We start from the raw sequence: 16,681 nt of genomic DNA, 5'->3' as shown, positions 1-16,681 counted from the left end.
GAAGGGAGAGGTTAGGGAGCCATCAGAGAAATGAGAAGTCGTAAACATCGTAGGCGACGTGCATTTGTGGTTTTCGAAGAGCCGGTCAGCCGGACAGTGCGCTAGTAACACAAAAAAGCTAGTTGAAAGAATGACTTGAGCAGCGTAGCAGTAGTTCGTCGAGTAATCATGAAGGTTTTAAGATGGCGACATGAAGTCAAAGGGCTATGGATGGGGTAGATGGAACGCAGCGGTTTGATCTTTCACGGGACGTTAGTGTCAGTAGTTCGGCGTAGGCGTTGTCCCGGTGGTAGGCGGCGAAAAAGCTATTCTCGCGTGTCGTACGATGGAGTGTGCCACTGAAAGCTTTTAGAAATATATAAAGGAAAAAATTAAAGAAGGAAAAAAGAAAAATCATGAGCCATTCCAATGTGTGAAGGTTGATTACCTGCGAAGCTGTTTAGCACACTGCGACATAGATATGACAAAGAATTTAGATCAAAGGCATACGCAAACTTTATTTCTCTTGAGCTTTGACGGTGGTCATTCCGAAGAAAGACACACACACACACATAAACGTACGTTTATTTTGATCGGTGGTCTTCATCGGCAGCACACAAAAACTTGATAGGCGGTGTCTGCCGTCCGCTGCCACCGATCAAATTCTCGTCTTTGTTCTCGTCGTCGTTCTTCGTACGCGGGCTGCTGCTCGAGAGAGTGCACTAAACACGACCTCCCCGTGATGAAGAGAGAAGAGAATCGAAATTCATAATGGAGAATGGCAGCTTGTCTTTCTCGTATTATTTACATACCTGGGCGGCGAGACGCCCACCGGCGCAAAGTAGACGCGTATGACAGTGCCGCCGCCGCATGACCTTGGAACGAAGACAATGAGAAGGCGGTGTGAGGGTAGGAGTGGCCGATGTGGGTTCCATAGTGATGACAGCTTCGCTGTTTACGCGCACGACTGTGCCTCCAGCCCGGGCGAGTGGTAGGAAAATAGGGACGCAAGCGGTTGGAAGGAGAAAGAGAGGGCAGATGACTTCTTGCTCGCAGGCGGTAAAATTTTCCAGAAGGCTTGCCATATACAGCTTCACTGTAAAAAAATAAAAGAAGAGAAGAAAACAGAAAACAAATGAGAGGGTAACAGCAGGAAAAGCGGGAGGGGGCAGGTGTACATAATAAGAGCTGTGTTGTTCGCGAGTGTAACAACCTAGATGCATCTATAACTAACACAGTATCGCAGTCTGATTTTGTTAAGTAATTTGAAGTATAGATAACTAGTTAGGAAAAAAATAGTTCTTATGCATATATAATCGTCAGAACTGCTATTTTCTGAAGTATAGTTAAACATTTAGCGCCTTAGTTCTTCCTTTGTCTTTTATAACATTGTAGTAATTTTACGTACATGTAACCTGAAGTGTACTATTTATGTGAGTGGCTCTTCTTATTCATAGTATTATTGTTCGAAAATTGTGCATTGAACCTGTTTGATGTGTTTCCATTTACATGTTTTGATGTTCTTAGCGTTCGGTTTATCAAACATGCATTGTACGTATAATCATATGCCCACCTTCTATGGTCTCGATATGAGACTGGCAGTATTGTAAATGACCAAATAAATAAATATTAATTAATGGGGTCGTAAAAGCGTGGAAGAGAATAATAAGTGAGTGTTAGGAGCGATGCAGGCAAATTTTATGATTTCTTTTATTATTGCATTATTCCCAGGTACTGTTGGCCGATTTGTCCGTTACATTGTTGGGGTAGAAATATGGCACAAAACCCATCATTCCTAACATAAAGCAGCAATGTGTAGCTAATAAATAGAATTACAAATCACGGCGTGCCATTATACGTAACTATAATAGAACGTCTGACCTAACAACCGGCGCGTCAAACATAAAGTAGCAATGTATAGCCAAAAGAATGCGTCATGATACTACTTTCTGCAACTTACGTGATACATCACATGAATCACAAAATTGCACATAACAATACTACATTCTGCAACATACACGAGATATGTAAGGTCATAAGGATTCACTTAGAAAATGTTTTGTAACTTTGGTTTCAAAATGTTTTGCAGTTTGGGAATCACATATAGCATATGGTAAATCATTCCAACCTCTTTAGTAGAACTTGTTGTTGGGCGAGTTGGTAGATATTAGCGAACATTGTTAAACTGCGCGAGCAAAAGAACCACAAAGACAGCGAGGGACCGTCCTGTCCCGTCCTTGTCCCTCGCTGTCTTTGTGGTTCGTTTGCTCACGCAGTTAAACAATGTTCATTTCAACCTCTTAGTGTTCTAGGGAAAAGGCACATGTGTTCACATGAGATAGAGAGACCAGGAATTTCTGCGGTGGTAACTTCGTAGGCTTGAGACGAGGCTAGGGGGCCAAACAGAGCGGTCACACTTCGCATGAGCTCCTGCCCCGATGCCTCATTTCACCCGGAAAACCTCGACGTCGCCGAAAATGCAGTACTCTATCGTCGTCTACTAATCAAGCGAAACCCGTGGATAACGGGTTTTCAACAGTAAGTCCATATTTCCGTTCTCTGCTTGGTCGAAGATCCGCGGAGAAGAACGCTGCTCTAAGCCTAGGCGGCATCGGGCTGTCGGCCCGATGGAACGCTGCTCCAGCTCGTGCGGGATGCGCCAGGATGGCTGACGGCAATAGGCCTCGCGTGCTCCCCCACCAAGTCGGAACTTCTTATTCTCCCCCTCCCCTAGAGTCGCACAGACCCAACTCCACCCCCCAGCATCCGTAACCAGATGAGGACGCGCTCCATTCCGGAGGTCACACAGCTACGAGTGCTAGGCATGGTCATGCAGAACAACGGCAGACACATGGCAACCGTTAACAAACTCACCACCACAGTATGCGCCTGATTAAGCAGATAGCCAATAGACACAATGTGATGAGAGAGCATGACTTGAGAAAGTTAGTGCAGGCCTTTGTCATAAACAGAGTAGTGTGCTCGCTCCCATACCTACATCTCAACCGGGCGGAAACGGAAAAAGTGGATGCCCTTATACGTCAAGCGTATAAGACAGCACTTAACCTCCCCAGGCAAACGCAAAATCAGCGCGTCCTTTCCACGGGGGTACATAACACATTTGATGAGCCCACGAAAGCCCATCGCACATTCCAAACTGAGAGGCTGTCCTCTACCACCACAGGCCGGCACATCCTGGACAAACTAGGACTAGTCCCAACTTCCAAGCCTATCAGACATGTCCCTTGCCATCGGACATAAAAAACTGCGTCCTTATTCTCCCCCTGTCTAAGAACATGCACCCCGTGCATCACGAGGCTAGCAGGCAGACCAGGCCAAAAGCCCTCTGCAAACAACACCAACACGACCACCTCACTGTGTGTGTCGACGCCGCTAGCTATCGAGAGAAACCGGCCTATGCCGTGAGTGCATTGTCACATCAACTTGGTTACATCACAGTTGCCACAATACAGGCGCCTACTTCCATAGAGGCGGAGGAGGCTGCCATAGCACTGGCCATCTCAACCACCATTACCGAGGTTATCCTTAGCGACTCCAAAACTGCAATCCGCAACTGCTCGAAAGGCCAAGTTTATGAACCGGCACGGAAAATTATCAATCATCAGATCACCCTCAGACCAATTAAGCTCATCTCATCATCTCATGAGATGGCCCATTCTATCACTCGAGTAGCCGTCAACCGAGCCACGCCGTCCGAGGACCTGGATAACGCCAGAGACCGATTGGTAGAATATCACAAGATCACCCTCCACTACCGCGAAATGCGGTTGAGATATCCTCCCCCAGATAGATGCTTAACGGAATTCCAACAAAGTACCTGGCGCCAGCTTCAGGCACAAACTTACCTTTCTCCAGCTTTTCTCACCCTGGTTCATCCAGGCCTATATCGACAGGAATGTACACTCTGCAGCGCGCCTAGAGCCAACTTCCATCACATAATGTTCTTATGCCCTGAGCTCCAGCCACCCTCTGAGTGGCAACTCACCGACGTAGAGGAATGGGAGATCGCGGTGACCAAACACGTCTGGTGGACTGGGCTCTGAGGGTCGTCGAGGGCCACAAACCCCCGGACACCCTACGCGCTCCTGAGCCCCCTCACATGTAATGTTGTAAAAAGACTCAAGTAATAAATGTTAACCACCACCGACTGACGACGACACGTCTGCGACGATCGGAGCCACGACGCCGTTCGAAAAGAACCCCCATCAAGAAAACAACGCTACCGACCTCTCGCAAAAGAAAACCCTTGACAACGGGGGATAGTTCACTGCAAAATACCACAACTCAAGGCTGATCGCCGTTCCGGATACCGGGACCGAAGCGGTGGACATATCAGCACCGAGCCATCCCAAACTAAAGGAGAGTCCCATTCGCCAAGAGAAGCTACCTACACTGCCGAAGACCGATTTCAAAGTCATCATTAGATCGAAGAATGAGCTGAACATCTGTCAACTGAGCACGCATCAGATGGCACGGGCTATAACCCAGACATGTGCAACGAAGACAACTTGCTTATACGGTTGCTCGACGGATCGAACATCGCCATAATCAGCACGCCCAGCATGAAGACTGCCAATGTAGTGCAGAGCGTACCAAGTCTAAGTTTTGGTGCGAAAGACTATGCAGTGACGGCTTACGTGGCAGCGCCGGACAATTCGTGTAATAGAGTGATTCACGGACAGGACGCGTGTAGAACTCCGACCGAATTACTAGCCCACCTTCGGTTACGTACTAATGGAGGCAAAATACCTTACGCAACAATGGTTGGAAGCTCCTAAACCGCGGTATTTACCTTCGAGGGCAAGAGCGTCCCCCGCTACGTTTACTACTACGGCGGCGAGACACGTTGCTACCTCTATCGGTCATCGCGGCAAGTTTGCTATGTATCATTATTCAAAAGACTAGCACAAAATAGCAGGGACAAAGACAGAGAAGACGACAGGACTAGTCTTTTGAATAATGATGACACACCAACTAGCCCAGCTTTCTGCCTTGATTGCTATATATGCTTCAAGCTTGGGCATAGGGCGGATGTATGCGCGACACCTGACGCCGTTGTCTGCTCGAACTGCGCCGAGCCAGTAATCGAGCACGGACACACCTGCTATCGCAGATGTGCGCTGTGCAAGGAAGTGCACCCCATATGGGCAAAGGAGTGCAAGGAACGCCTCAGGAAACCGAGGAGCCCAAAGGCGAAAAAAAGGGAGGAACCGGACGACGAAGCCAGGGACGCCGGCGGACGGGGCCGGCCCAGGAAATGCTGGTTCAGTAGGGACTCCAGCAGGTCCAGATCAAGGACGGGATCCGCGTCCAGGACCAGGCAGGCTCCGAAAACGAAAAAGAAGCAGCAGAAGAAGACACCAAGATGAACTGGAAAGCGCATCTTTTCTCAGCCTCTGACACTTCTCCAAAGAACACGAACACGCAGAATGACGAAGTAAATGAGCTAAGCGAGCTCATAGATGAAGCTCAACGAGCTCATAGATGAACTTAAGGCACTGAGAACAGGGCAGACAAACTCAAATCCGCAAACAGACGAAACCCAGTCGGCCACCATAGGATGGCAGGAATTCACAACTGCCATGGTAGCCATGATCGATGCACTAGCGAATCTTAGCAACCTCATTTCAAACATCCAAGAGGAGACGCGCAAGGATAGGGAACGCCTAGTACAATTTACGGGCATGAAATCCAGAACTAAACCCTATACTAGGTCGTCGGCTGAGTATGGCGAGCAGACGTAAACGCTCGGTTAAGTAGGAAACCCTCAATATATGGCAGTGGAGCTACCGTGGGATCAGCAGAAAGCAGGGCCTTCTTAAACAACATATCACTAACTTCACAGCTCCGCCAGACATAATAGCCCTACAGGAAACTGGCTGCTCAGCCACCCTTGCGGGCTACTCAGTCTGTGAAGCGCTCGGCCAGAGTAAGGTCGCGACCCTGGTTGCCAAAGCTGTCACCGTAATTAGACACGACATTGATGCAACGGACATTGACCACGTCTTTATTGAAATTATTACCCAAAAAAGAAGCCAAGAAAGCATCTTTCTCCTGAACATTTACAGCCCGCCCAGCCAGAGGAAAGCCAACTTCAGCTACCTGTTACGCAAGGCAGAACAAGGAGCAAGCAAGAAGGGTCGCGTCATTCTGGGGGATTTTAATGACTGGCAAGAAAGCTGGCGCTACGTTAAGGAAACTAAAAACAGCAGGGACGTAAGCAGAAAAACGGATCGCAGAAGGCTCAGTCTCATCACAGACCATACCCAACCCACGAGAGTGGGGAACAGTATCAACCGAGATTCGTGCCCAGGCTTGGCATTCATCGGAGGGGTAAGGGATGCTTGATGGAAAAAGGACGGGGAAACGCTTGGCAGCGAGCACTTCATTTCGCGCATCAAGATAGAAACCCTCCCGATCAGGAAAAGACTTGGCCAGGCTAGGCTCACCGACTGAGTAGCCTATAGAAAAATTAGGGCGGAGTCCGAAGACACTCAGATCACCGACATTACGAGCTGGGTCGCAGAAATCAAGGCAGACTGCAAAAGGCTAACCCGAGAGGTCGCCCTCACCACGAACGCACCCGAGGTGGTTAAGCATCTTTTACACCTAAAGGACGCCCGACGGGGGCTACTAAGAAGATGGAGGCGGCAGAAACACAACAGAAAACGCAGACTAAAGATCGTTGCGGTCACCAGACAGACTGAAGAGTATGCGACGGAACTCTCGGGGCGAAACTGGGACCACAAATGCAACGAGCTACAGGGGACCCTAGGCTGGAAAAAGACATGGGCCTTGCTAAGGGCTTTTATAGACCGAACCATGACCAAGTGCAAAAATTGTAAAATGACCCAACGGATCGCCACCGATTCCAAGGCACAGACCGGGAAATGCTAGAGAACACCAAGCAGTGCTACATTGGGGACACAACGGACGTCGACTGCAGCTTGGCATGCACGGGCGAAGTAATCCCGCTCTAGATGAACCCATTACCACAGAAGAAGTGAGACAGGCTGTGCTGTCTCCCACAATGAATACCACACCCGGCAAGGATGGCACCACGAACGCCATGATAAGGAACCTGGATGAAAACTCTATCAAACGATTTACAGAATTCGTAAATAAACACTAAGAATGGGGGACTATCCCGGACGACTGTAGACATGGGAAAATAGTAATGATTCTGAAGTCCGAAAAGACTCCCTGACTGGAAAGCCTGCGACCCATTTCGCTAACGTCCTGCTTGGGAAAACTACACGAGAGAATTATGCTTCAGAGGTTGGAGAACCACCTGGAGGATAGTGAGCTCATGCCACACACTTTGTTTGGAGCCAGAAAATGCCTCTCAATGCAAGACATCCTCCTGCAAAATTAAGGGGGAGGTACTTACTACCATCCCGAGATACGCACAAAATATCTTCCTTGCACTAGATCTTAAGGCGGCCTTCGACAACGTAGGTCATAGGGCTGTGCTGGAGGTTCTCAGCAACATTGGTTGCGGGCAGAGAATACGCAACTACGTCAGAGCTTTCCTCAGTGACTGAGCTGCCATCATTGGTATAGGAGGCATCAGGGCTCACACCTTCAACATGCCCAAAAAGGGAACACCGCAAGGCTCTGCGATATCCCCTACGCTTTTTACATTGTTATAATCGGGTTAGCACGGAAGCTCGAAAAAATCGAAGGACTCAGGCGTTCCATATCCGCCGACGACGTCACAATCTGGTTGACTAAGGGATCCTTAGGAGAAAAACAAGACCTTCTGCAGAGTGCAGCAGATACTATCCACGCATACACTGAACACTGCGGACTTGCCTCCTCCCCGGAGAAATCCGAGGTTCTAGAGTCTACAGAAGAGGATATAATCTGCAAAACTTCATAGACATGTTCATAGGGGGGAAGAAAATTCCGGAGTTATCCCAAGTTAAGATCCTTGGCATGTGGATACAGAGCAACTGTCATGTGGATCACACAATCACACAGCTCGCAAACACTACAGCTCAGATCACGAGGATGATCGCAAAAATCTGAAACAGATGAAGAGGTATGAAGGAAGAGGAAACATGTAGGCTAATGCAGGCCCTCGTGGTCAGTACGATTGTATACAGTGTCCCCTACCAAACACCGCTCGAGCAGGAAAACGAACAATTAGAGGCAATTCATAGGAAAGCTTACAAATGCGCTCTCGAATTGCCGGTCAACACCTCCACGGAGAAATTCCTTAAATTGGCGATAAACAACACAGTGCAAGAACACATGAAAGCCCACCTTATTGCGCAGAAAATGACACTCATGCTGACTCCAATGGGCAGAAACACGCTGGAGATACTGGGTATGAGGGATGCTTGCAGAGAAATTAACAGCATGGAAAGCATACCTAAAAAGATTCGAGAGATCATTGCGATCAACCCAATACCGATAAACATGCACCCTAAAACACACAAGGCCAGGAGAAAGGTAAGATCAGAGGCACACAACAGATATTTCGCGGGGAGAAAAGACGTGGTATACGTCGACGCGACCACATACAAAAAACACTCCGGGGCGGTAGTCAGCGTTGTTGATCACCAGCTTAGAGAAATGAATTGCGCTTCGATCAAAAGCAACAGCATCCTCGAGGCTGAGGAAGCGGCAATCGCACTCGCCGTCACCCACTAGGGCTAAGAGGCCACTACAGCAACACTTGCCGACTCGCAAGAAGGGTCCAGAAGGTACAGCAGTGGCCGCATATCCACTTCGGCCATCCGCATACTCAAGACGAGAAAAATAACCTTTTCGAGATGCTTCATTACGTGAACACCAGGCCATGAGACTGTGACAGGGAACCAGTGTGCCGACGCCAACGTCTGAGCACATGCCAACCGAGGGGTGCACAACGGGGAAACGGACACAGTCACTAGACGCTATGGATCAATTTTAGAAAACCTAAGCGCCCTAAAGAGGATCTACCCGCCTCCCCACAAAGACCTTAGTAGAGAGCAGTCGGTTGCCTGGAGACAACTGCAGACTAATGCATACCCCAATCTGAGTCTACTCAGCAAAATCTATCCGTCAACATATGACAATAAATGCCCGCTATGCGGGGAAGACGCAAGGTTTTACCACGTTACATGGGCCTGCCAAAAACCAAAGGTAGCGGCAGTACACAAAACACCAACACCAGAGCCGTGGGAAGCTGCGCTGTCCTGTTCGAAGCCTGAAGAACAGCTCGAGCAGATCGACAGAGCTAGCAAGATGGCAAAGGCCACAGGGGCCCTGGACTGAGGGCTCCACCTTCACCGGTATACCTCCTTTGTGAAAATAAAGTTTTTTCATTCATTTCTTTTTCGTAGGCTCACGACTTGTCGCGGAATTCGGCACTGTGCTGCACCAAAGTCAAAGAAATTTTGAGAAAGCAAAAACAAGAATTTTAGTCTGGCTATGCCACGGCGTTCCATGAGGGGAGATAAATGAAGTTTTTGCAGGATCTCTTTTATAGAATCAGTACGGGAGCACCTTGAAATAATAAATCTAGCCGCCCTTTTTTGCACCCGCTCAATTTTATGAAATAAGCCTTTTTGGTAAGGGTCCCTGAAGATGCTGGCCTATTCCACAGTAGGCCTTACTATTGTTAAATGCGCTGTTAACTTTACGGGGCCTAGACAGATTTTTAATTTGTGACCTAGGGATCATAACTTCTTTTCAGCGGTAGAGCAAATATTAGTGATATGTTGAGTCCAGTTGAGGTCTTCAGATACTGTTACTTTTAAGTATTTACACTTGTCAACGGTAGTTACACAGTGGACCTTAGTTGATACTGAAAATTTAGGACATGCTTAACCTTGTATGTAACACGTAAAACACCTGTTTTTTTCTTTATTTACTTGCATTTTCGAAGTTTCACACCATTTTTGAATAGATGCCAGTGCATCGCTGGGTAGCTTTTGATCATTGTGGTTAATAGCGTCGTTATAGCTTGTCACTTATTCTTCGATGGCGTATCGGGGTCCAAACCCTAACACGGTCTACGGGCTTCGCAGTATTTTTTTTAAGTTTGAACTTTATTCAAAATAGGAAAGTACACAGGAAATGTTGTACAGGACATCTGGATCCCTAGCTCAAGGCTAGTTGGGATCCATGCTAGTTATTAATTCACATTCTTAACATCAATACGAAGAAGTATAAGTAAGTCATATATACATAAACATTCAATTAGAACACAAGGCAGGGTACGTCTATTAGCTACGAGAAACCGACAAAAAGGAATTTGTATTTAGTAAATTATACACTGCAAGTGAAAAGGGTAAACATGTGTACACAATCGAGATGAAAACCATGCAGATAATAGTAATGAGTGATAATGGGATTTCACTGATAGTGAAAAACCTTTTGCTTGTTTTACTTCTGTTGGTAAGCTGTTCCATAGGAGTGCTCCAGTGTTGCTTAACCTTCGCCTTCCATATACATTATGCATTTTTGGCAAGAGAAAATTTTTAAGAGGAAGCTTTAGCTCGGGCCCAACTCCGACGCGGCCTATTCAAATACATGTAAAACGCAAAAACGTTTTTATGAGATAACCCCTGGACCGATTTTGATGAAATTTGTTGCATTTGAAAGAGAAAGCTAAATTCTAGTGACTGTTGGAAGCGGAATTTCGATTTAGGGCTTGAATTTTCTTAAAACTATTTTCAAATATTTGACCATTTGGAAAAAATAGAAGCACAAAGTTTACAAATTCATATCTCTGCATCAAAAACTGATATTGCAGTTCTGTAAACGGCATCCATTAGATCATTCAAAGCGGACAAATTCAGTATGTCATTTTACATCTTACATGAATTTGTTACGTTGGTTACAACGGTTTTGCAAAAGATGTATTTCCCTATAATTAAAATTTTTTATATTCATGTGTAACATATCAATTTTGTCCGCTTTGGATGTACTACTAGATGCAATTCACAGAATTGTATTATCATTTTTAGTAGTTGAGTTACAGAGTTGTAAACGTCATAGTTTCGTTTTTTGAAAATTTCCGATTTTTGCCAATTTTTAATAAAAAATTGACGACCTAAATCGAAAATTCGAAACCAACAGTCACTAGATTTTAAGTTTTTCTTTTAAATGCAACAAACCTCGTCAAATTTGGTGCAGTGGTCGCCGAGAAAAACGAATTCTCCTTTTACATGTATTTAGATAGGAGCACCCGAGCTAAAGCTTCCTCTTAAGTGCGCTGCGTGTATTGCTTCTGGAATGTAAAATATGTGATGCACTCAAAGGACAGTTAGTGGTTATGCTGTTATGAGTATGCAATGTAGATTTAAGATTCAGTAATAAATTAAAAGGCAGTATATTTAAGCTTTGAAACAGCGGCATTGATTTAGCATTGTAGTCCGAAAAAGTCATAAATCGCAAGGCCCTTTTCTGAAGAAGTATGATAGGTTCAACGTATGAAACGTACGTATTACCCCAAGATGCAATACAGTAGGATAGATGGCTATGGAATATGCTAAAGTAAATTGTTCTCCGAGTGGCAGTGTCGAAGTAATAACGGTATTTATACAGCATAAAACAAGCCTTGCTCAACTTTTTACACAGCAATGCAATGTGAGGCTTCCAATGAAGATGCTCGTCTAGTGTGACACCCAAGTATAGAATTGAACTCACCCGCTCAAGGATATTATAGTTTAGAGAAAGCGAATGACAGTCTTTTAGTGGTGCTTTCCACGAAGAAGTAAAGAGAATATATTTAGTTTTCTTGATATTCAGAGTTAGCTTATTTGACGCGAACCACTGGTTAACAATCCGAAGCTCGTTATTAGCCACTTGAAATGTTTTGTTCAAGGAGTCCAGCGCACAAAGTAGAACAGTGTCGTCTGCATACATCACAGCAGAGAAATTTTCTAAGGTATCAGGAAGATCGTTTGCAAATAAAGAAAAAAATATTGGCCCTAGTACTGACCCTTGTGGGACCCCTGTAACAATGGCAGAAACGTCGGACTTGGTATCTGCAATGGAAACTAGTTGTTTTCTGTTATTGAGATAGCTGCGGAAAAATGGAAGAGTTAGACCTCGGAAACCATAGCATTCTAACTTATTTAGCAGTATGTCATGATCCACAGTGTCAAACGCTTTCCTCACATCTAGAAATATGCCTAGGACACTTTTGTTGTTGTTCAAGTTAGAATTTATGTAGTCGGACAGAGCTAGTACCGCTGTGCTTGTCGATCTTTTAGCTCGAAAACCATGCTGGCAATAAGATAAAATTGATTCACGTTCAAGAAATGAAGTGATTCGTTGGGCGATAACTTTTTCAAAGACAGTGTTTAAGCAACTTAAGACGGATATAGGACGGTAGTTTTCTAATAAGTTATGGTCCCCATTTTTGCAAATTGGAATAACCTTAGCAATCTTTAGTAAATCTGGATATGTAGCAGTATAGAAAGAGAGATTGAATATTTTTTCTAATGGCATGCACAGTATATCAATACAATGCTTTAAGGCCACTATGGCTTTGCCATCGTGACCAGTAGAATGTTTGAATGGCATGCCGTTAACTACAGACACTATCTCCTCCGCTGTAATGTCCACAAAACCAAATGAGTTTGTCGTCCTTTCTGGGTAAGTAATGGCTGAAAGAAGAGGTACGTTATTCGATATTGCTTGGCCAATCGCACAAAAGTACGAGTTAAACGACGAGACTAAGGATTCCATAGCTATTCCTAAGATTTTCAAATCTGGCATTGTATATTCTGTAACCGCTGGCTTAATTACCGAGTTGATAATGCGCCATGTAGCCTTTGAATTACCAGAATTACGGACTATTAAATTTGTGTATTACTCTTTTTACGAATACGTATAGCGCTAGTTACTAAATTTTGAGCTATACGAAATTTTTGTTCATAATATCTGATACCCCTATGTGACTTTACTTTAGTGTGCCAAAAGTCTTTATCTTTAATTAATTTTAGCAGTCCTTTCGTCATCCAGGGACAGATAGGAGTGCTATAATATCTTTTTTCGAAGGTGCTTGACGATTGCGCTAATGCATCACACAACGCTTTGCTGAAACGGTCATATTGCTGATTTGAATTTTTCTGCACATCTATAGTTAAAGAGCAAAGGCATTCACGTAATACTGGATAGTTAACTCGATGAGAAATATGAGAATGGCCCTGAGAATGAGTGGATCGATGAAAAAAGGGCAGCAGCAGAGTGATCTGCTACAGCCGAATCATAAACATTACACCAGCTTGAATCGGTGTTAAAGTTGCACAATATATGATCGATCAGTGTGGATGTCAGTGAAGTTATACGTGTTGGGCTTTTATTGACGTTATGGAACCCATATGATCTAACAAGATTAAAATAATCGCTGTCATGTTCCTTTATAGCATCAATAATAAAGTCTCCACATATTATTATTCGTTTATTTAAATTGGTTAAATAAACTAATAAATGTTCAAATTGTTGCATGAAAGCTGATTTGTTCTTGTTAGGAGCACGATAAATTACCGCTGCAACGAAGCATTGAGAATTCACAACAAGCATATCAAATTCATTCGCGTATGAGTAAGAGTACTCATACTTTAACGACTGAGCACGATAAAGAAGACCTCACAAATAGTGCAACGCCGCCACCCCTAGTTCCCGTACTTCGAGGAGTGGAGAAGAATGCATATACGGGTATATGGTACAGTTCGTCTGAACGCAGCCATGTTTCGGAGGTAGCAATAACATCAAATGGGACATTATGTAATGACAGAAGAGAGCAAAGATTGTCAGTATTTCTGAGCAAGCTACGCACATTACAATGAATTGAAGTATAACAGAAGGAACTGTTGAGGAAGTCATTAGCATACTGAACTATGGTAGCCATGTTAATGCAAAAAACTAATCAATAAGCGATAGGTCGTTATTATTACGAATATTGACAACACGTGCATTCTCAGCCTTTCGGGCGAGAATTTTTCCTTTTGCTACCCAGACAAATTTCCAGTTGTTTGTCCTTTTCTTGGTGATAGCTTTCCCTAATAGTGTTTTCATTTCGGGGCAGAGGTGCTCGTTAATGTACACATTCGCTGAGCCATCGTATCCAAAATCCTGAGGGCTTATCTTTTTCTTTTTGAAACCTTTAATTATGCGTTCACGAATAGAACGAGACATGCACTTAACTACAACATTTGGCCGATCCTTATCTTTACTGGGAATACGATGAATCACGTCAAAGTCTGTTTCACTAACAGAAATGTCATTCTTTTGACAAACAGATGTCAACACTTCGACGAGGGTTTCGTTTCGTTTTAAGGGAAGTCCTTTGATTTCCAAATTTTGTTGTCGTGCATATTGCTTCAGCTCAATTATTTCATAGCGGGTGCTTTCAAGCTTACTTCGTAGTTCATTATTGTCTTTTTTTAGCAACGCTTGATCTTTCTTCATAGCATCAACTGCTGCCTTGAAACTTTCAAAGTGAGAGTTCAAGAAATGAAGGGATTCCCTTATCTGTTGCATCTCATCTCTCAGAGCAGATCCATGCGAGTCAACCTTGCCTGATAGATCAGTAAGCAACTTTGCCAATTCCTTAATTGTAGTCGGTGGCTTGTCCGTCATTATCAAAGGCAATTCGCACTGGACAGACCGTCAAAGAAATGCGCTAAAAGAGCAGTCACGGAGCGATCCAGGCACTTCTGGTGGGTTATTATGAAAAGATCCAAGTTGATTTACCTGCACAATTTGAAGAAAACGATTAACGTTTGCCGATGCTTCCAGTTGCCTGGACGGCTCCGTACCGACGATTTTCGCACATGTTACAGCTCCTTTTAGAGCTGATGCGAGGGGGCGTCCATGATTTGACGATCAGAGCGCCATTCCATGACGCAGGCGCAGTCGGTAGCTACCATGGTGGCAATCTGGAAGATGAGGGCTGATATAGTTGATCGGATGAAACAGCTGGTCGTTTTTTTACTGTACAACCAGCAGCGAATTGTCCCCGGAATCTGCACGATTTGAAAAAAACGATTAACGTTTGCCGATGCTTCCAATTGCCTGGACCACTCCGTACCGAAGATTTTCGCACTTGTTACAGCTCCTTTCATAGCTGATGCGAGGGGGCATCCATGATTTGACGATCAGAGCGCCATTCCATGACGCAGGCGCAGTCGGTAGCTACCATGGTGGCAATCTTGAAGGTGAGGGCTGATATAGTTGATCGGATGAAACAGCTGGTCGTTTTTGACTGTACAACCAGCAGCGAATTGGCCCCGGAATCTGCATGATTTGAAGAAAACGATTAACGTTTGCCGATGCTTCCAGTTGCCTGGACCGCTCCGTACTGACTTTCCACGCAGGGTCGTCGGAGATTGTACTGCCCGCTGTCGGTCCGCTGCTGGTTCTTGAGGCGCAGGCGGGCGAGCTGTCGAGCTTCGGCGCGCTGGAGACTGACGGCGACGTCGAGGTTCTCTTCGTCGGTGACGTGAGCCAGCATTTTGTTCGAGAGTCCTCGGGTTCATTCTGTAAACCAGCTCGAGTTCCTTGAGCTGCGTTGTTTCTTGCACGGCCGTGTTGTAAGCGAACGTCACATACGGAACGACGACATCCCACGTCTTGTATTCGAGCTCTACGTACATTTCAAGCATATCGGCGAGGGTGTTGTTCGACGCTCTGCAAAGTCTTTCTTCGGCAGGTGGTGGGCATCGTCCTCCCGTGGTTTGTCTGGCTGTACAGCAAAATTGTTTGGGTGAGCTCTGCAGTGAAGGACGTTCCTCTGCCATTTTCTTCGTCGGTTACGTGCGGCAGCATGGCATCGAGAGTCGTCGTCGGGTTCCTTTGTTGTTTCCATTTGCGTGGTTTCTTTCACTGTCGCCTTGTAAGCAAATGCGACAAACACGAGCACGGCATATTACGCCTTGTGTTCGACGTCGACGTGCATCGGTAAAGGCCCGACCACAAGGAGATGAGAACAGTGCGCCGCCGGTTCACGTTCGCTCGGCGCCGCAAGACTGAGCAGGCCAGACTGCAGCGCCGACGGCGGGAGTGGCGGTAGAAGCACGAAGGAAACAAACTCTGATCACCGAGACGGCGCCATGCCCCCTGTTAGCAAGCTCGGGTGCCATTCACAAGACCGAACTTTGGGCGTCTTCACGGAAAACATGGTGCTTGCTCTAAGTGAAGAGAAGCGGGGACGCAAGGCTTAAGTTACACCCGCGTCAGAAATAGTCTATTTTTCTCGTTCTAGTAAATTTTACCTCAGTTATCGAGCAACAACGGAGATAGTTATCGAATACAGCCAGCCGGTGCATCCTTCCAGGCCTCATCAGTGCGCGCCATCGCCGACAGGAACGGACGAAGAGCAGGAAGTGTGTTGTGGTTAGGGGAGCGCCGGAAGAAATATTTTAAGCCGTCGACTTCGTAATTTTCTGCGCCGTGCTTCGCGTATGCATTACAGGCAAGAAGTCCATCATGTACACGAGCATTCTGAGCACGAAACATGTTCAGGGCGTGGCGCAATGAAAAGTGCCTGATCGGTGCACCCAGCGTACGCGACTTGTATGTGTTTTGAGTGTGTGGTTCGTTAGAGCTGCGTGTTGTCTTATATATATATATATATATATATATATATATATATATATATATATATATATATATATATATATATATATATATACAGTGAAGTAGACGCGCGTATGAAGCGGTTTATTGACGTTTC

The 16,681-nt window shown here is 45.4% G+C and overlaps 1 long non-coding RNA gene across 2 annotated transcripts; it reads right to left on the bottom strand.

Moving 5' to 3' along the window:
- Nucleotides 1–494: 494 nt before the first annotated feature.
- Nucleotides 495–14,768, bottom strand: LOC139061354 (uncharacterized). Of its 2 annotated transcripts, XR_011515389.1 has the most exons (4): nucleotides 14,701–14,768; nucleotides 5,102–5,325; nucleotides 792–1,075; nucleotides 495–712 (listed from the first exon to the last, which is right to left on the bottom strand). It is a non-coding gene; the product is annotated as an uncharacterized lncRNA (long non-coding RNA). The 2 variants fall into 2 exon arrangements; XR_011515388.1 differs by lacking the exon at nucleotides 5,102–5,325 and having other exon boundaries at nucleotides 14,701–14,767.
- Nucleotides 14,769–16,681: the final 1,913 nt, after the last annotated feature.

Source organism: Dermacentor albipictus, chromosome 6 (assembly GCF_038994185.2).
Source record: "Dermacentor albipictus isolate Rhodes 1998 colony chromosome 6, USDA_Dalb.pri_finalv2, whole genome shotgun sequence".
NCBI lineage: Eukaryota > Metazoa > Arthropoda > Arachnida > Ixodida > Ixodidae > Dermacentor > Dermacentor albipictus.
This window is presented reverse-complemented; position numbering and strand designations above follow the sequence as displayed.